Source organism: Choloepus didactylus, chromosome 16 (genome assembly GCF_015220235.1).
Source record: "Choloepus didactylus isolate mChoDid1 chromosome 16, mChoDid1.pri, whole genome shotgun sequence".
In the NCBI taxonomy this organism is placed as follows: Eukaryota; Metazoa; Chordata; class Mammalia; order Pilosa; family Megalonychidae; genus Choloepus; species Choloepus didactylus.
In genome coordinates this window covers 86,018,997-86,040,968 of record NC_051322.1, presented here as the reverse complement: position 1 = coordinate 86,040,968, position 21,972 = coordinate 86,018,997, and the positions used below count along the sequence as shown (strand labels likewise).

At 37.9% G+C, this 21,972-nt stretch overlaps 1 pseudogene; it reads right to left on the bottom strand.

The window, feature by feature from the left end:
- Nucleotides 1-2,483: 2,483 nt before the first annotated feature.
- LOC119511692 lies at nt 2,484-4,915 on the bottom strand (annotated as a pseudogene).
- Nucleotides 4,916-21,972: the final 17,057 nt, after the last annotated feature.

The following is a 21,972-nucleotide window of genomic DNA, read 5'->3' as shown; positions in this document are numbered from 1 at the left end:
CATGGATTACATGCAGGGTTCTGATAAACCACCCCAACACCCAAAATATGCATTCATGTGGAACATTTGTTAATATTGATGGTAGCATTTTAAAATAAGTGTTCTATTTTTAACAGTAGTTACTTTGTTAACATTGATGAAAAATTTTTAAAATAGTACTACTGAGGAGAGACAAGATGGTGGATTAGGGGAGACAGAGCAAAATTCTCCTCCATGAAAAACATTAGGTAAAAGACATAAAGTACTCCAGAATAGCAGCTCCAGGGTTCCACTGGCTGGGCAGGGACTTCTTCTTCCACAGTGACTGTGCACTTGGAGAAACCAAGAGACTGTGCTTGGAATTGTGTGAGTGTTTGATCTGGAAGCTGCTGGTGAAACAATAGCCAGAGCCACACCACAGTGGGGATAAATGAAGAAACTGTATTCAGAGATGGGTTAGTGTAAAACCCAGAAAGCTGACAAGGAGCTGGCAGAGAGATCCACAGACAAATGTGGAGTTCATTCCATGCCCCAGGCACCTGCCTCAGTATCTGGAATGGGTGAGGGCCCTTTGCACACCCACAGCTAAGATCCTCTGAACCATGGACAAGCCACAGCAACAAATGGACAATTGCAGAAGTGGGTAGATTCCACTCCATGTGCAGCCATTTTGCAGCAGGCTGGAAGACACCCCTTCACAGTACTGCAGCCAAGAAATTCCTAAGAGAAATTGGTATTTTCTGGCTACTGGTGGTACACATGTCTCCTCCCTGGAAGCCTGCAGAGTGCACAGCCTAGAGGCAGGGGTGCCACATGGAAGCTCCAGGGGCCCTACACAAATCCCAGAGACTAGAGGCCTCTGGCAGAGACAGTAGGGAATCCGAGCTGAAGTGATAGACACAGGCTGTAGCCCCAGCATATCCCAGCTACAGCCCCAGGAATGGCTGGGTGTACTGGGTGTTAAAGTCACCTTCCCTGCCAAACTGCACAGGGCATGTACCCCACCAACAATGCTGTGGTCCCCAATGCACACAGAAAATTGTTGCATTGGTTGGACCTCCACAAATTTTTGAACACCACTCACTGCATAAATGAAGTTGGGGAGAACTGGCTTGAGCGTAAGAGGTGGCTCAGGTGCACCATCTGCTAGTACATCAGGGAAATTGCACTCCAAAAACTGTAGCTCTGTCAAATTATAGATAATTGTTTAAATAAGTCTGCATATCAAAAAAAATCCTATCGAGATAAGCAAATGCCGAGAGGCCAAAAACAACAGAAAATTTTAAAGCATATGACGAAACCTGAAAATATGGATAACCCAAATGCACAAACTAAAAAACTAAAGGAGACACAGATCTTGGAGCAACTAATTAAAGAAATAATCACAAACACCAATAACATGGCTTAGGTTATAAAGGATATCAAGAAAACCCTAGAAGAGCATAAAGAAGAATTTGCAAGAGTAAATAGAAAAATAGAGGATGTAATGGAAATAAAAGAATATGTTGAACAGGTTAAAAAGTTTCTGGAAACACACAGCACCATATTAGAGGAAGTTGAGGAATGAATAAGTGAACTTGAAGAAAGTATATTGGAAAGTGAAAGCACTAAAGAACAAATGGTGAACCAAACCAAAAAATTTGAAATGGATCTCAGAGATATGATAGATAACATGAAGCAACAAATACAAGAATCATTGCTGTTCCAGAAGGGGAAGAAAAGGGTAAAGTTCTAGGAAAGGTATTCAAAGATCTAGTTGAGAAAAACTTCCTAACACTTCTGTTCTAATTTGCTAATGCTGCCAGACTGCAAAACACCAGAAACGGACTGTTTTTTCTCAAGCAAAAATAGTCTTTATTCAAATTTAATGGAAACAGGGGTCACTATACTTTGCAAGATGGAGAAAAATAAAATTTAAAAAATACTTTTCTTTTTTTAATATAAAATAATATAATCACAATACCAGAATGTGGAACTCTACAATTTATTTCCTATGGTTACTGCAGGTTATCAATTTCCCTCAAATGTGCTATTCATAACTTTGTTAAGTCCAAAATATTAAACCAAGGTGGAAGCAAACTTAAGACTTAGCACTTTTACTAAATGGCAAACATCAAAGGGTATCAAATGAAGGGCAAAGATGGTCAAACTCACCATACCTACCTATGTCATCATTCCAGCCTTAAAGCTGTCCGGGTACTGAGCTCCCTGTAGGAAAAGCCAGGCCTGAAAGCCGAGGCATTTTGGATATTCTACTGTGGGCCATGAGTATAGGGTTGTTTTTTTTTTTTTTTCAGAGAGAAGATTTTTTTTCAGTTGAGCAAGAAGACCTGGCGCCAGGAGGCTTTATGGAGAAGAAGCACTTAGATTTAACAATTATAGACACACCATTAGGGGAGTTAAAAATGTACAGCAGTGACATGTTCTAACTCAATCACTTGTGCTACAGCTACCAAACATATGCAAAAGACTTCTTGGGTAGTTCAAACCATGGCTGTAGCCAGTTAGGACTGTGAGTGGGACCTCAGTCTAGATCAGGAGGGTGATCTGGAGCTGACCTGGATATACACTTGGACCAAGACTGGGTTTTGGGGGCTGACTTTGATCTGGAGCGTGATTCTGATGGCAGGTTTGGTTTTGATTTGGAATTGGACCTGGACCTGGACCAGGTCTCCTGGTTGGTGCCTGCATCCTCACTCTCCCCTTGGCCTTCCCTCTGGCCAGACTCAGGCTTGACATGTTCCCACTCCTCTGACACTGAGCAGAATTGTGATCTAGACTGGGAGTGGTCAGTGTCTTCCTTCTTCTTCTTGCTACTCTCTGACTTGCTGTCTCACTTGCTGCCCTGTTTCCTGCTCCTTTCACTCTTGCTGTGGATGTGGCTCTGACTGTGGCTCTCTTGCCTGCTTCTCTTCCTTCCCTTCCTCTTGTCTTTGCTTTTGCTGTGACTCTGGCTTTGGCTTCTGCTTCCTCCCTTGCTCCTGCTCCTAATTCTGCTCCTACTCTTGAGGGGATTTTTCTCCTGACTTCTGCTCTTCTCCTTGCTTCTGCATCTGGTCACACTCCCTCACTTTTCTGTCTCCACTCTCCTCTCTTAACTCCTGCTTTTACTCTTACTTTTACTCTTACTTTTTATTTTGCTCTTACTTTTACTCTTACTTTTATGCCTACTGGGAATTTGGCTCTTGGATTTCCCAGTGCTGTCATTGTTCTGGATCTTTTCTTCAGCTTGGTCTTTGCTCTTGCTGTGGCTCTTGTCTGCACTGTGGCTGTGACTGTGGCTCTTGCCATCCTTACTGGGGCTGTTGCTCTTCTCCTTCTTGCTCTGGCTGTGGCTCTGGCTCTGGCTGTGGCTCTTGCTCAGGGAATTGGACCCAGACCTGGATTGGGATATATTCTTAGAATGACTGCTTTTGCTGTTGCCACTTTGGCTTCTGCTCTTATGGGAATGTCTGCTTCAAGAGCGAGACCTTGAATGACTCTGGCTCCTGGAGTAGGACTGGCATCACTGAGAACCCGGCTTGTCTTCAGCTAATCCGATTTTTCTGCGATTGTCTTCAGTTCCATCCAACTTTTCCAAAGCTCTTTTCATACGAGAATAAGACAAAAATTCAATCACCCCTTCATTTTTGCACCCCTTATGAGCATCTTCATAGGTCACTTCTCCTGTCTGATGCATATAATCCTTTAGGTCTTGCCAGCTGCACTGACTTGACAAATTTTCCACAATAAGCCTGTACTCAGTGCAGGTAGGAGGGCCATATTTATCTCAGCCACTTCTTCTATAACCATATCCACCTTTGGAACATTCAAATAGATAAGATTACTTCAGAGAAGGAAAAGGAAAAATGATACAACACATTCCCCTTAAATAGATACTAATTAGTCCCCTACCCCCACCCTAAACAATAGCATATATATTTAACTCTACTCCCACCCTTAATTCAAAACTAAATTTGTTTTTATTTTTTAAAATGGCAGTTAAACATAAAAACTTATTTTAATTTACAGTTAAAAGAATATATAGTCATTAATATTTATATTGAAAATGAACATGCATAAATTAAAAGCTATTACCAATTTAACAATTTAGAAATAAGTAACCAAATTACTATACCATTTACTGGTGTTACTCACAGTGATTAAAGATTTTGTGAATATTTTATATGAAAAAAAGATTTTCAGGCACCTATTTCAGTTTAGTCTCATCTGTGTCTAACCCTTGGGATCATCACCACTCAGGTCTAATGGAGAAAGGTTGGGATCATCACATGGCTTCCTGTTTTTTAGTCAGCTAAGGGCCACAATGGTTCAAAGGGCCACACATGGAAAGGTAATCCAAGGTCAGCAAATGGAACAGGCAGTCATCTTAGCCTCAAAGCCTTTTAATTAAAACATTGAGGTCTTTGTTAAATCTATGTTAAACAATTGCATTACAGAGAAAAAACAACACAAACACACATCATTAAATATATTGATAAAGTATTAAAACAAATTTGTCAATTTTAATAAAAATTAAACATTATCAAAGATGTTTATTTGCAACTCTACATTTAAAAAATTAATTTATAAAACAAACGGCTTAAGCAACAAATTTAAATGTAACACTAATTAATCAATTACTTTAAAAACTTGACATTTAAAAACAAAGGCATGTGATTGATACAAATGCCCTTTAAATGCTTACTGCATCCAAAACTGTAACTGCCATCTCGACGTGGGCCACAGGTATGCTCAACAATTATTCGCTCACCACAAAGGTCTTTGTCATTTAGTTCATAAACAGCATCATCTGCATCTTGCTGATCATCAAATTCCACAAAACCATATCTGTTCTTCAGATTCACCTCCAAGATCTTCCTGTAGCCCTTAAAAATTGCTCCACATTGCATTCCTGGGCCTGGTAGCTCAGGTGGCCGATGTACACCCATGGCATCCCAGCAATGGTGGTGGCTTGGCCTGGCCCAGCCCCTTTATGTGGTGGCTGGTGAAGTGAGAGCTCAGCGGTGGTGGCAGCAACAGGTGGGTGCTGGGATGGATGCAGCTGAAACCGGTGACATACATGAGCACATAGCTCCAGAGCAAACACCTCCTACATCCCCCCCCCCCAGTTGGAGAGTAACAGGCTGGACAGGTTTTTAAAAAGGGGAGCTATTTGGTTACACAGTTACAGTCTTAAAGCCATAAAATGTCCAAGATAATGCATCAACAATTGGGTACCTTCACTGGAGGATGGCCAATGGCATCCAGAAAACCTCTGTTAGCTGGGAAGGCACATGGCTGGCATCTGCTCCAAGTTCTGGTTTCCAAATGGCTTTATCCCAGGACCTTCATCCCTAGGCTTCAGCTCCTCAACAATGTCACTCTTATTTGCTCTTGGAGTGTTTGTCCTCTCTTATCTTCTGCTTTCAAGGGCCATCTCCAAAATGTCTCTGTAAGCTGAAGCTCCTCTTTCAGATCCTGTGCATTCTTCAAACTGCCCCTCCTGGCAGCAGCAAGCTCGCTCCTCCTGTCTGAGCTTATAAAGGGCCCAGTGAACTAATCAAGGCCCATGCCGAATGTGTGGGACCATGCCTTCATAGAAACCATCCAATAAAAGACCCCACCCACGATGAGTGATCACATCTCCATGGAAACATCCAACCTAAAATCTCCAACCCAATCAACACCAATATGTTTCCTGCCCACACAAGAGTGCATCAAAGATAATGGTATTTTGGAGGAAATAATACATCCAAACAAGAACATTCCACCCCCTGGACCCCAAAATGAAACAATCTTTCCATATACAAAATACATTCATTCCATCACAATATCACAAAACTTAAATCAATTCAGTAACAATAGTTAAGTACAAGATCCCATTAAATCAGTTACAGACATGGTTTGTCCTAAGGCATAATTCCCCTCTAGCTGTGGATCTGTGAAACTTAGAACAAGTTATGTACTTCCAATATACAAAGGAGGGACAGTCATAGGGTAGACTTTCCCATTGCCATAAGAAGAAGCTGAAAGGAAAACAAGGTTCACAGGATCAAAGCAATTTCTAAAACCCACAGGACAAACTATATTAGAATTCAAAGTGTAAAACTCATTTACAGAATGACATTTTATCCTTGGGGCTTGAGAGAGTGGGAGTCTAACCCTTTCTAAGGGCTTTTGTGCAACCCTTTCCTTTCCAAATTCTGGGGTGAGTGCTCCAACATATCCACACATTTGGAAGGCAACTTTCTCAGCCCCACCCTCCTCAAACATCAGGGCAGCACCCAGATTCTGCCTCCCTGGGGCATATGCTCAACCCCTTCAGAACAGTGGGGTGGCAGCCAGGGTCTCCCCACTTCCCTGGGAATATGCTCCATGCTCTTTGAGGCTTGGGATGGTGGGACTTCTGAGCATCAAGGCAGAAGGCCTGCCGTCAACCTCCAGGGCAAACCCACCCTTTCCATGCATGTGGGCCACTCCACTCTCCCAGACCAAGACCTCTTGACTCCAGACCTCAACCTCCATGTCTGTCTTTGAAGAAATTTTTCCTTCAATTTATTCCTTGTCAGTCTCCTCCAGACCAAAGAGCATCTCTGTCTATAAAGATCTCACAAAAATTCTGTTGGCTTCTCATGAATCACACAGGGGTCAAAGCCATCAGACAATAGGACTTTCCACAAATCTTTTCTGGATAACTTCATCTCCAATCCTGGCTTGTACTGAAACGATGGCTGGGTTCCATGTTTGGTTAAATCCTCATGTCATGCTGTATCTCCTGGAGTTCCACCCCCTGAAAGCCTGGAAGTTTCCAAACCATCAGTTTCTGGTTTCTTTGAACCAAAGGGTTCTGTTCTAAGTTTATCTATTTCTGCTCACATTTTGCTATAAGCTGCAAGTAGAAGCCATGCTATATCAACAACTTTTAGTTTTGAAATCTGATCAGCCAAGTATCTCAGCTCATCACTTCCAAATTCTTCCTTCCATCCAACACAAGGACTCAGTTTTGCCAAATTCTCTACCCCTTTAAAGCAAGGATCACCTTTCTTCCAGTTTGTAACAACACATTCATTATTTCTGCTAAAGGCCTCATCAAAAGTATCTTTAGCGTCCATATTTCCACAGTCTCTTCAAAGCAATTTAGGCCTTTTCTATTGAGGTCCTCACAACTCTTCCAGAATCTTCCCCTTATCCATTTAAAAATCAATTCCAACCTGTTTGATATTTGCAAACTCAGCAGCACCAGCACCCCACTTCTGGCACCAAAAACTGTTCTAGTTTGCTAAAGCTGCCAGACTGAAAAACACCAGAAATGGACTGGCTTTTATAAAGGGGTTTTTTTGGTTACACAGTTACAGTCTTAAGGCCATAAAATGTACAAGATAATGCGTCAGCAATTGGGTATCTTCACTGGAGGATGGTCAATGGCATCCAGAAAATGTCAGCTGGGAAGGCACATGGCTGGTGTGTGATCCAAGTTCTGGTCACAAACTGGCTTTCTCCCAGGATATTCATACCTAGGCTTTAGCTCCTCAAAAATGTCCCTCTTAGTTGCTCTTGGGGTGTTTGTCCTCTCTTAGCTTCTGTTTTCAAAGGCCATCTCCAAAATGTCTCTGTAAGCTGAAGTTCCTTTTTCAGACACTGTGCATTCTTCAAAGCATACCTCTTGAGTGTAGCAAACTTGCTTATTCTGTCTGAGCTTATATAGGTCTCCAGTGAATCAATCAAGGCCCATGCTGATTGTGTGGGGCCACACCTCCATAGAAATCATCCAGTAAAAGACCCCACCCACAGCTGAGTAATCACATCTCAATGGAAACATCCAATCCAAAATCTCCAACCCAATCAATACCAAAATGTTTTCTGCCCACACAAGACTGCATCAAATGTAATGGTGTTTTGGGGGACAAAATACATTCAAACCAGCACACCTTCTAAATGGCATGCATATGCATATCATGGATGCGTGAAAAACTCCAAAGAGAATAAATCCAAATAAACCCACTCTGAGAAATATTCTGTTCAGATTGTCAAATGCTGAAGAGAAGGAACAATTTCTGCAAGTAGTAAGAGAGAAGTAATTCACCACATAAAAGGGAGACACCATAAGACTAAATAGTGACTATTCAGAGGCCACCATGCAGGCAAATAGGCAGTAGGATGACATATTTTAAATTTTGAAAGAGAAAAGTTGCCCACCAAAAATTCTTTATCCAACAAAGTTCACTTTAAATTTTAGGGAAAGCATAAAATTTTCAGACAAACAAATGCTGAGAGAAATTGCTAACAAAAGACCTGCCCTACAAGAAATACTAAAAGAAGCCCTACCAGCAGAGAAAAAAAGACAGGAGAGAGAGGACTGGAGGAGGGCACAGAACTAAAGAGTTTTAGTAAGGTTACAATATAGGAAATAGAGAGAAGGGAAAAATATATATCTGACAAACAAAAACCAAAAGAAATGATGGCTGATTCAAGAACCATCTTCACAGTAATAAATTGAATTTGAATGGATTAAACTCCCCATTAAAAGATATAAATTGGCAGCCAGGATTAAAAAATATAAGCCATCAATACGCTGGCTATAAGAGACTCATTATAGACCCAGAGACACAAAGAAATTGAAAGTGAAAGGATGGAAAAATATTCCATGAAAGCTACAGCTAAATGAAAACAAGAGTAGCAATATTAATATCTGATAAAATAGATTCTAAATGCAATGATGTCATAAAAGTCAAAGATCACTATATCCTAATAAAAGGGACAATTCAACAGGAAGATATAACAATCATAAATGTCTATGTATCCTATCAAGGTGCCTAAAGTACATGAGATATACATTGGCAAAACTGAAGGAAGCAACAGATGTTTCTACAATAATTGGGGGAGACTTCAATACATCTCTCCCTCCTATAGATAGATCAACCAGACAGAGGGCCAATAAGGAAATTGAGAATTTAAACAATGTGATAAATGAATTTGACTCTACAGACCTATATATAGAGCATTTTATCCCAAATCACCAGGATACACATTCCTCTCTAGAACTCACTGAACTTTCTCCAGAGTACATTATATGCTGGTCCATAAAACAAGCCTCAATAAATTTAAAAAAGATTCAAAATATTAAAGAACATTCTCTGACAACAATGGAATACAGCTAGATGTCAATAAGCTTCAAAGATTTGGAACATTCACAAATATCTGGAAGTTAAACAACACACTCCTAAACTATCAGTGGGTAAAGAAGAAATAGCAAGAAATATTGCTAATTATCTAGAGAACAAGAAAAAAGGCAGCACAACACATCAATACTTATGGTATGCAGTGAAGGTGGTATGGGGGAATTTATAACTCTAAATACATACATTTAAAAGGAAGAAAAAGCTAACATTAAAGAACTAATGGAGCAACTGAAGAAGCTAGTAAATGAACACCAAACTAGTCCTAAAACAAGTAGAATAAGAGAAATAACAAGAACTAAATCAGATATAAATGACATAGAGAACAAAAAATCAATAGAATAAATAAAACAAAAGTTGTTTTTTTTTTTTTAGATCAACAAGGTAGACAAGTCCTTAGCCAGACTGACAAAATAAAAAGGAGAGAACCCAAATAAACAAAATAATGAGAGAGAGAATATTACTGTGGATTCAAAGAAATTAAAAAAAATTATAAGAGGATATTATGAACAATTGTACACCAACAGAATAGATAATATAGAGAAAATGGACAATTTCCTGGAAACATGAACAACCTAGACTCACCAGAGGAGAAACAGAATACCTCAATAGCCAATCACAAACAAAGAGAGACAATCAGTCATCAAAAACTTCTCAAAAATAAATGCCCAGGGCCAGATGGCTTCAAAGGGAATTTCACCAAACTTTCCAAAAAGAATGACACAAATCTTACTTAAATCCTTCCAAAACTTGAAGAAAATGGAACACTACCTAACTCATTCTATGAAACTAACATCATTTTAATACCAAAACCAGGTAAAAATGCTACAAGAAAGGAAACTATGGGCTAATCTCTCTCATGAATAAAAATGCAAAAATTTTCAACAAAACACATGCAAATCAAATCCAAAGTCACATTAAAATAATCATACATCATGACCAACTATGGTTCATTCCAGGCAAGCAAGGATGGTTCAACATAAGAAAATTAATCAATGTTATACAACAAATTAACAAATCCAAAGGAAAAAAATCAAATGTTTGTATCAATAGATGCTGAAAAAGCATTCAACAAAATCCAGCAGCCTTTTTTGATAAAATCATTTCAAAATGTAGGAACTGAAGGAAACTTCCTCAATATAATAAAGGGCATATATGAAAAACCCACAGCCAGCATAGTACTCAATGTTGAAAGACTGAAAGCCTTCCCTGTAAGATCAGGAATAAGACAAGGATGCCCACCGTCACCACTGTTATTCAACATTGTGCTAGAAATTCTAGCCGGAGCAATCTAGAAAGACAAAAGAGTAAAAGGCATCCAAATTGGAAAAGAAGCACTAAAACAGTCATTGTTTGCAGATGATATGATCTTATATTTGGAAAATCTTGAAAAATAAATGGCATAGCTATTTGAGCTAAAAAGAAATTTGGTAAATAACAGAATACTAGATTAATGTCCCTAAGTCAGTAATGTTCCTATACACTGGAAATGACCTAACTGAAGATTCACACAAGAAAAAGATTCTATTCTCAATAGCAACTGAAAAAATCATGTACTCAGGAATAAACTTAACCAGAGATGAAAAAACCATTACATAGAAAATTACATAATTTCACTAAAATAAATAAAAGGGGGCATAAACAGATGGAAATATATTCTGTGTTCATGGATAGGAAGGATAAATGTTAAGATGTCAATTCTACCCAAACTTATCTATAGGTTCAATGTAATTTCAATCAAAATTCCAACAACCTACATTGCAGACTTGGAAAAGCTAGTAGTAATCAAATTTATTTGGAAGAGAAAGATGACTTGAATTGCTAAAGCCATTCTAAAAAAGAAAAGCAAAGTGGGAGGACTTATACTTCCTGACTTTGAAGCTTACTATAAAGCCACAGTAGTCAAACAGCATTATATTGACACAGATAGACATATTGATCAATGGGTCAGTTTGAGAAGTTGGAAGTAGACCCCCAGATATATGATTGGGTGATCTTTGATAGGGCCCCCAAATCAGCTGAACTGTGACATAATAGTCTCTTCAATGGGGTTGGGAGATCCGGATATCCATATCCAAGATAATGAAAGAGGACACCTACCTCAAACTACACAAAAATTACCCATAGTGGATCAAAGACCTCAATATTAGAGACAGTACAATAAAACTCCTAGAAGATAATGTAGGCGAACATCTTCAAGACCTTGTATTAGGAGGTTGCTTTTAGACCTTACACCCAAAGCAAAGGCAATGAAAAAAAAAATAGATAAATGGGAACTCCAAAAAATAAATGCTTCTGTCCCTCAAAGGAATTTGACAAAAAGGTAAAGAGGCAGCCAACTCAATGTGAAACATGTTTGGAAACCATGTATCTGACAAAAGACTGATGACTTGCATATATAAAGAAATTCTACAACTCAATGGCAATAGTACAAACAACCCAATTATAAAATGGGCAAAGATATGAGAAGACATTTTTCTGAAAAGTAATTTGAAATGGTTAAATAACACACAAAAAATGTTCATCTTCCCTAGCTATCAGGGAGATGCAAATTAAGATCACAATGAGAGAACTAAGATGGTGGCTAGCTGAGATAGAGTGAAAAAAACGCCTCCATGAAAAACACTAGCTAAAAACCAGAAAGTGACCTAAAATATTGGTTACAGTGATGAACCAACTGGATGAGGGCTCCTAGCTCCAGAGAGCTGTGTACTTGATGAAATGGGGAGTCGGCATTCTGAAATGAGTGAGTAAGCTGGCAGGAAGACCTGCAGCTGTGTGGCAGGCTGGGTAAGCCAGGGTTCAGCGTATGGAGACCAACTGGTTGTTAAAAAAAAAAAAGGAGCAGCTCCAGTAGCAATTGTGGGAACCATGCAGTAAAACACAGCAAGAGGGGGCTGGGCTGGCCTCTTGCTGTCTGGCCAGGAAGATTGCCCGCAACAGATACCCTTGGGTTTGGGGGAATGGAGGGGAGAGCCAGAAGCAGAAAAAAAGCCCGTGACTCACAGCTGGCCCCCAGAGGGCTGGATAAACTCCTCCCTGGGGCTGTGCCCACAGCCCAAAGCCCTGCTAGTTGTCCCAGTCATGGGAAGGAGGTACTGTGTGAGGAGGAGGGGGCTGAGACATCCTGCTCAGCCATTTTTGCTTCAGGCTGGGAGTGTGCTGCTGCACAGCCTGGTGGCCTGGGGCTTCCCTTGTGGGATGGTGTGCACTGGTGACATAGCACAGCATTCCCTCAGCTGAGCTCCTGGAGGATTGCAGCTGGGAGGGGGGATCCGCTCGGAGAACCCAGGGATGCTACACCAACTCCTGTGGTTTATGGATCAGCAAGAGAGAGAGGGTGGGGCTGAACTGAAATGAAGGCTTAGACTCTTGGGGCAGCCATGAATCTCCAGGATCCTGGGGGATTTGAGCATTAGAACTGCCCTTCCTCCCTGGCTACCCATACACATGCCCCACATTCAGGGCAGACAGCTCCAGCAACACACCCAAACTGAGTTCTCCAACTGAACCCATAAGAATCATTTCCCCACACAAAGCAGAAAAAAGGTTGAGAACTGACTCAAGGGATATAGGTGACTCACAGATGCCATCTGCTGGTTAGTTAAAGTGTATGTCACCAAACTGTGTTCCTGAAAATTTAGATCGATATCCCTTTTTCTTTACAACTTGAAAAAGCCTTATCAAGCAAAACAAATGCCAAGAGTCCAAAAACAAAAGAAAATCTTAATGCATATGATAAAACCAGAAGATATGGAGAATCCAACTCCAAACACACAAACCAAAATATCAGAAGATACAGTATACCTTGCAAAATTAATCAAAGAACTACCATCAAGGAATGAAAACATGGCAAAGAATTTAAAAGACATCAAGAAGACCATGGCCCGGGATATAAGTGACATAAAGAAGACCCTAGAAGAGCATAAAGAAGACATTGCAAGAGTAAATAAAAAAAAAAAAATAGAAGTTCTTATGGAAATAAAAGAAACTTTTGGCCAAATTAAAAAGACTCTAGATATGCACAATACAAGACTAGAGGAAGCCGAACAACATCTCAGTGTCCTAGAAGCCCGCAGAACAGAAAATGAAAGCACAAAAGAAAGAATGGAGAAAGAAATAAAAAAAATTGAAATGGATCTCAGGGATACGATAGCTAAAATAAAACATCCAAACTTAAGACTCATTGGTGTCCCAGAAGGGGAAGAGAAGGGTAAAGGTCTAGAAAGAGTATTCAAAGAAATTGTTAGGGAAAATTTCCCAAATCTTCTACACAATATAAATACACAAAGCATAAATGCCCAGTGAACTCCAAATAGAATAAATCCAAATAAACCCACTCCAAGATATATTCTGATCAGACTGTCAAATACTGAAGAGGAGCAAGTTCTGAAAGCAGCAAGAGAAAAGCAATTCACCACATACAAAGGAAACAACATAAGATTAAATAGTGACTACTCAGCAGCAACCATGGAGGTGAGAAGGCAGTGGCATGACATATTTAAAATTCTGAGAGAGAAAAATTTCCAACCAAGAATACTTTATCCAGCAAAACTCTCCTTCAAATTTGAGGGAGAGCTTAAATTTTTCACAGACAAACAAATGCTAAGGGACTTTGCTGATGAAAGACCTGCCCTACTGCAGATACTGAGGGGATCCCTGCTGGAGGAGAGACAAGGAAAGGAGAAAGAGATATAGAGAATTTTAACACACATATATAGTACCTTACATTCCAAATCACCAGGACACTCACTTTTCTCTAGTGATCATGGATCTTTCTCGAGAAGGGACCATAAGCTGGGACATAAAACAAGCCTCAAGAAATTAAAAAAAAAAACATTGAATATACTCAAAGCACATTCTCCAACCACAATGGAATACAAATAGAAGTCAATAATTTTTGAACTGTAATTCCACTAGTTACTTCCTACATGATATAAAATACACAAACTGTAAGGTCAAATCAGTGGTTTTGAACCCAATGTAAAATATGTAATTTTAAACAACTTTATATAGGTGGGGGAATGAAGTAGTATAGAGACGTAGTTTATGTGTCCTATTGAAGTGAAGTGGTATCAAAGAAAAACAAGATTGATAGGGATTTAAGAGGTTAATTTTAAGCCCCACAGTAAACACAAAGAAATTGTCAGAGAATATAACCATAGAGATGAAAAGTAGAGTTTGGGTTAAGAGAAATGGGGGAAAGGGCAATGGGGAGTTAAGAAATGAGTGTAGGGTTGCTGTTTGAAGTGAAGGGAAATTTCTAGTAATGGATGGTGGGAAAGAGCATTACAACATTCTAAACATGATTAATCCCACTAATGAAAGGCTAGGGAGGGAGTGGAATGGGAAGATTTAGGCTGTATATATGTTTCCACAACTGAAAAAAAAAAAGGCATTCTAACTAGATGACAATTGAATGCTAAGGATGAACTTGGATGGGACAGGAGGATAGAGGACAGGTGCTCAAAGGGACACAGTTGAGACATAAGGAAAAGGAAATATAGAATGTAAGCTTTTTATCATTGTTGAATCTCTTGTACTTCTTAGCTGCGCTTAATGGGATTGCATGAAAGAATGTTCTTGTTCATGGGAAGTGTATACATTAATTATAGTGAATGCTCAAGGATGTGTGCAGCTAACTCTCATATGTTCAGATGACAGAGCAATAGATGATGGATGATAGGGAGGGAGGGAGGGAGGGAAAGAAATAGCAATGTGACAGCAAGTTAAAGTTGGTGGATTGAGCTATCGGTGGAGGGGTGTCAGGGTACGATGGAATTCTGTGTATGGGGCTAGTATTGTTTTGTGACTGTTCATATAACTGAATTTATTTCAAAATAAAAGAAAGGATCACAATAAGATACCATCTCAGACCAATTAGAATGGCTACCATTTAACAAACAGGAAACTACAAATGTTGGGGATGGTTTGGAGAAATCAGAACACTTATTCATTATTATTGGGACTGTATAATGGTCCAGCCACTTTGGAAGACAGTCTGGCTCTTCTTTAGAAAACTGGATATTGAGTTTCCCTTTGATCAAGCAATTTCACTTCTTAGTATATACCCAGGAGATCTGAAAGCAATGACACAAACAGACATTTGCACACTGATGTTCTTTGTGGCATTATTCACATTTGCCAAGAGATGGAAACAATCCAAATATCTGTCAACAGATGAGTGGATAAACACATGATGGAATAATGCATGGCAGTAAGAAGGAATGATGTTGTGAATCTTATGACCACATGAATGTGCCCTGAAGACCTAATGCTGAGTGAAATAAGCCAGGCACAAAAAGTGAGATATTTTATGTTAACATTAATGTGAACTCTGTGAAAAATGTGAAGCAAATGTTTTATATTGTAGAATGTAGGGGACATAACAATAGACAGCAACTACTGAAGGGGGAGTGATAATCTAATAAGAACAATGAGTTACGTAGGGTAATCTTAATATTATGGGAATGTTCAGGATTGAGTATGGTTTGTTAATTTTTAGGGGGTATCATAGGAACATGTTGGAAGCAATGTAGTTATTTTAGGTTATTTGCATTTCTTATTTCGTTTTGTTTGAAATGTTTTTTTATTGTTTTTTTTTATTTTTTTATAAAGAAAGTTAAATAGCCCTATTAAGTATTATCCATAGTATATATTATGTGTATTTATTCTGTATACCACCCTATTATTAAGACCTTGTATTAGTGTCATTTATTTTTTTTTAATTCATGAAATAACATTCTTATATTTGGAGTATTTACTATAGAACATTATCTACAGTAGATTTCACATGGGAATGCCTCATGGTAGGCTTTGCTAAGTGAGCAACCAGGATGCTAAGCTGCTTGTCTTAGAAACAGCAGGAATTTCTGTGCCATTGTCTTAAAGTGAGATTTTAATGAAAAGCAGTAACATTGTAAATTCAAATTTGTGAAAAATGTAAATATTCATTTCAAAGGAAAAATAAATAAAAACAAATTTCAGATATGAAGAAACTAATTGTCTTATAACTTGAAAATCCATAAATTAAATGTTTTTGTCAATTATAACACAGACACAACTAAGCCAAATAGGTAATAGGAGTGTTTTAGAAGCCATTCTACACTGAAAAATTACATGTCATTTAATGAAACATGTCATTGATCTCAACCACATAGATACAGTCATTTAAACTCATATGAATTATTATGAGCTTAATTACCACTTACTTGGGCCCCAGAAATGCCTTCAGACACTACAGTGCAAATTTACATTGGAAAATTCCATGGAGCAGAAGACAGAATGGAAAGAGAAGATGGCCTTCACTGATCATGGTTATGGTAATCATGCTAGCACAACGTATACAGACACCAATCACTCCGTGAATATATTGTTAAGGCCACACCCAGGACATTGGTGATGCCCTAAAATTTAAGTTTTATTAGCTCCCTGTTAACTGAGCATCTTTTATTCAGAATATCAATATCCTACAAGAAATTCCATGCAAATCTTCAAGTATACTAAAGGAAACTAAGATTTTATTGGTTAAATAAAGTAAGACCTTAATATTTCTATATATACACTTACATGTTTTTTGACATTCATGGATATGCTCCAAATACTGTTGATTTTATTTAGAGTTTAGTCAATGTTGTATCAGTATAAATGTTGTTTCATGTGGATCTCTCAGTCTAGGAAAGAACTTATTTTATCTTAAAAATTAGTTGTGGTGATTATTTTCTATCTGTGAAGAAGTAGTCTCAATTTGGTCTAGAAATATTAAGATTATATAATCTTACATGAAAGCTAATAGCAAGCATTCTATTTCTTCCTAGGATAACTGGATATAATGGACCAACAGAATCTGACAGTGCTGCCTGAATTCATTCTACTAGGGGTAACAAGGCCCCCTGAGCTGCAGGGTCCTTTTTGGGGATCTTTCTCCTCATCTACATGGTCACAGTAGTGGACAACCTGGGCATGATCATCCTGGCCAAGGTGGGCAGGTATCTCCTACTTCTATAGCAACTTTCTGTCTCTCACATTTACCATTGAGACTTTTACATCTACTTTCTGTGATTCTAAGGTCATTGTTTCTTTCTAACATGAATTTCCTTTGTTACCCATGCTGTGCTCAAATGCACAAGAAACAGAAATGTTAAACATAACATTTCCAGCCTTTAATTTTATTTCCTACCTACTAGTAGTCCTCACCATTGGCAATCCTCCAGTGAAGGTACCCTATTGTTGATGCATTACCTTGGACACTTTATGGCCTTAAGACTATAACTGTGTAACCAAATAAACCCCCTTTAAAAAATCCAATCCATTTCTTGGGTTTTGCATAACAGAAACATTAAGAAACCAGAGCAATCCCATAACTGAATATAATGGTTTAAATTTAATAAAATTTATGTTATATGATAAAGGGAAACTAAAATATACATGTATAATATTCATAACAAATCAAAAAATAAATACCCATAAAAATTACTGTCTTTATTTCTGCAACTGTTTGCAAGGTCATACCTCCTATTTATATCTTCTTCCACTACTCATTCCATTTTCCATTGATATTCATCAAGCATATCAACATTATGGTTCTTTACATGGTGAGCTGACTCAAACTTTCAATCTGAACCTTATAGGTCATTCATATTCCTGACTCAATTGAGTTGTCTTACTTTTCCATTGAGTTTATTCACAAGGGATGGCAAAACTAGGAAACATCCCAAGGGCTTTTCTTATTCTAGGCATATTATACTCTGTGGAGTGTCACATCTATTTCCTCTTGATAATCAGGATCAATCACATCAGCAAGTAGAGTAACACCTATATTTGCTTGTTGATTCAGAAGCATGAGGAGCACAAGTTGACAACATAGCAGTTTTAACTCCTACTTCAAAGGAATCTTCACTGCATACCCTATTGGATGCACTCATCTTTTTGGAAATAAAACCTTTAAAACAGTAGAGAATAAGGTTATAGGGAAAGGAAGCAAATATTTTGTAGTGTATCACAAAGGGTAATAGTAATTGATGGTACTTCCATTTCTGTTCTGTGATACCTGGACCCCTTTTACTCCCACTGTTGAGAGTTACTGCTCAGACAAAAGAGATTCCTTTCAAAATATTACTGCACAATGATATTGCAACTGGTCACCCAAGAGCTCTGGTGGAGATGTTTAATGAGATTAATATTTTCATACCTAAAACAGTATCCATTCTGCAGCCCATAGATCAAAGTGTTATTTTAGTTTCAAGTCTTATTATTTAAGAAATACATTTCATGAGGATATAATTGCCATAGATAGTGGCTGCTCTGGAGGATCTGATCAAAGTAAATTGAAAGCTTTCTGGAAAGCATTCACTATTCTAGATGCCAGGAACAACATGTGTGATTCATGAGAGAAGCAAAATATGAACACTAATAGGAGTTTGGGAGAAATTGATTCCAACTCTCATGGTGACTTTGAGGGTATCAAGACTTCAGTGGATTAATAAATTGGGTATGGTGGAAATGACAAGAGAACTAGAATTAAAAATGGAGCCTGGATTGCTAAAATACCATGATAAAACTTTAAATGATGAGCAGTTGTTTTTGTATGAGCAAAAAGAAAGTGGTTTCCTGAGATGGAATCTGCAACTGGTCAAGATACTGAGAACGTTGTTGAAAAGACAACAAAGGATTTAGGATGATACATGAACTTAATAAAGCAGCAGAGGGTTTTTGAAAATAGACTTGAATTTTAAAAGGAGTTCTACTGTGTGCCTTCTTCTTCCTGAACAACAGAAGGGGGAGGGAAGTTGGGCAGGTAAGCAGGGAATCTCAGGTGACTTAATTTTATTTTCTAGTGCCTACTCTGTTGAATAACTTAGTTTTCATACTTGAGAAAAAAGTTCTAATAGAAGGGCATATTTCCTGTTACAGGTTCACGTTACCAGTTTTAAAAAAGTGTCCTTGGTGACTGTAAGAAAGGAATAAGTTTCGTTTTCACATAGAGACAGCATGGAATAAGGGAAATGGAGGCAAAACCAGTTTAAACAAGCCCCGGACAAAGAGAAGAGAGAATCTGCCTGATGTAAAGAGACATGAGGTAGTATCAGAGGCGGGAACTCACAGCAAAAAAAAATAAAAATTTGGGGGGGGGATTGGCTAATCAGTTCAAAATCTTAATAATGAGCTAGTTGGCTCTCTGGGATTGGCTGTACAAATTAAAATCTCAAAAGATGAATTAGTTAGTGTTCTCGGATAGGCTGTAACCTCTGTAGTACCCAGTCAATGGGGAAACAGGGGAGGGACTTGCGAATTAGGAGTAGGAGATTTAAACATCGCCATTCTCTTCCTCGGGCGCGCCAGCCTTCCTTCCATGTGTTTGGCTGGACGCCCTATCTTGCAAGATAGTAAATAAATTCTTTTCTCCTCCAGAACCGAGAGAGCGTTTATTCCCTCACAGGTACCACTTTATTTCCGACAGTGACTAATGCCAAGTAATGATGGTTATTATTTTTCCTGAGTATTGCATGAAGGCTACAAAGTTGGAACAGGGAAGTCCTTTGTGTGAAAGCTTTACCTTATGTACCTCATTTATTTTTTTAATTTTTGTAGCCATAGTCTCCATTTTCCTATTTTATGATTGCTGAACTCTTCCTAGACCCTGTCTTAAACCTAAGACTGGATATATTGATGAGAGCAGCAGGATGTTTGAGGTGTTTTTTCAAAATAATTCCCTTTTATTGATGCAATAATATTAAGCAAATGATGAAACATTGCTCTGATGGTTTAACAAGGATGGAGAAAGAAATATCCAATGTTCTGGAGCAGAGAAATCTTTCCCCTCTATGTGGAAGGCCTGCAAATTTAAATGTGGATCAAGACTGTTAGTAAAAGTTTGTCTCTCATTTATTGTACCTGACATTTTTATGATTAAAAAAAGAAACAACCTTTTTTTTTTTTTGCCAACTTGTGTCTTTCATTCTGGAATGGAAAGTGAATGTAATAATATTACTGTTTACACTGTGAAGTAGATATTGTCACAGAGAACATACCAGAGGCTTTCTCACTGTCAAGCTAATCATGGCTTGTGAATGCATGATCTACAGAGAAATCTCTGTAGTTTTACCTGTTGATGCTTTCTTTGTTGGAGAATAAATTTGGATGACTTTCCTGCCCCCTGTACACAAAATGCTATCAAACAGTGTCACATGTTATGGAGAAATATTTCATGAGCAGTCAATCAGTGCATCAAACTTCATTGCTGTTTTCATTTAAGAAATTGCCGCAAACATCCCAACATTCAATATAGGTTCAAACAGGTCACCTGCAAAAAAATTATGACTCCCTGAAGGCTTAGATGGTGTTAGCATTTTTAACAATAAAATACATTAAATTAATATATGTAAATTTTTTAGACTGACTGTTCTTCCACAACTTAATATACTTCATGATAGTGTAAATATAAGTTTTTTATTCATTGGAAAACCAAAAAAATCATGTGACTCACTTACTGCAATATTTGATTTATTGTGGTCATCTAGAATGGAGCCCATATCTCTGAGGTATGCATGTATATTCATAATATAAACACATGAAAAGAGACGTATCAAGGACATCTGCAAATATCCAAAAATTCCATTAAAAAGAGAATGAGCCCAATTAGAAATGGACATAAGACTTAGATCCTTTAAAATAAAAGGTATGTTAATAAAAATAATTACATGCAAAAGCATTCATTTACATTAGTCATCAGGCAAAAGCTTGTATTATCATGAGCTACCACTTTACACCAATTTCAATGTCTAATTAAAAAATAGAATACTCTGCATCAAATATCAGCAAGAAAAAGGAGCAAGTGGGATGCTCACACATAGTTACTGGGATGTAAAATGTTAAAATACATTTTGAAAGCTAGCAGGTGTTTATAAATTTTAATATACCATTAACCTGTGACCTGTAATTCCACTGTTTGATATAAAATAAGGAGTAATTAGTGGACATGTACACAAATGTACTTATATGAAGATCTTGATAGTGCATTTTTTTCAAAATAGCTCCAAATACAAATGTCCATCACTAGAAGAATGGTGAAAGAATTGAGGTATATTTATCCATTGAATAGTATACAGCAAATCAAACACAACATGGAGGAATATTATTTAAAGGGGATGGGATCTCAGTTCAGGAAATACTATTGTTGGGGTATTGATTGCTATCATGTTGTTATGTGTTCATCATAGTAAAGGTAAAGGAATGTATATCACTCATTTAGACATGTGGACTAGGAAAGATCTGGATTTAGTTTAGAATTCTTTTGTTGTTTATTGTGTGACTTCAGAAAAATGACATAACCTGATCCTGGTTAAAACTGAATATGCAAATAGTAATATCTATTTCACTTGTGTGTATTAATGATATATTTATAACAGAGAGCCTGCTACACATCTGTGATTAAATAATAAAATCCAAGGAAATTCCTAAGTAATAATTATATCATTTAATATTTAATCATGACTTTTCATTTCTCCAGTTTTACTAGATTGCCATGATATGCCTTTTTTTCCATCATCACTGTAGTCACTGACTCTAAGTGAATGAGTACCTTTACATATGTAAGTCTTCATGGAAATATATAGATCACTTATGTTTTGTTCCTTTCCTTTAATTGTTCCTTACTTTTTCTCACTGGGTGATGAATATGTAGTGAGTCCTAGATAATTAGCATGCACATTAAGACAATTTTTTAAATCTCTCTGATGATTTAAAAGTAGTCAATGAATTACACCCTACTTCCTCAGGGAACATCACAAAAGGGGAGGGAGATTATAAATTCTTCCTACCAAAGGAAAGGAAGCAT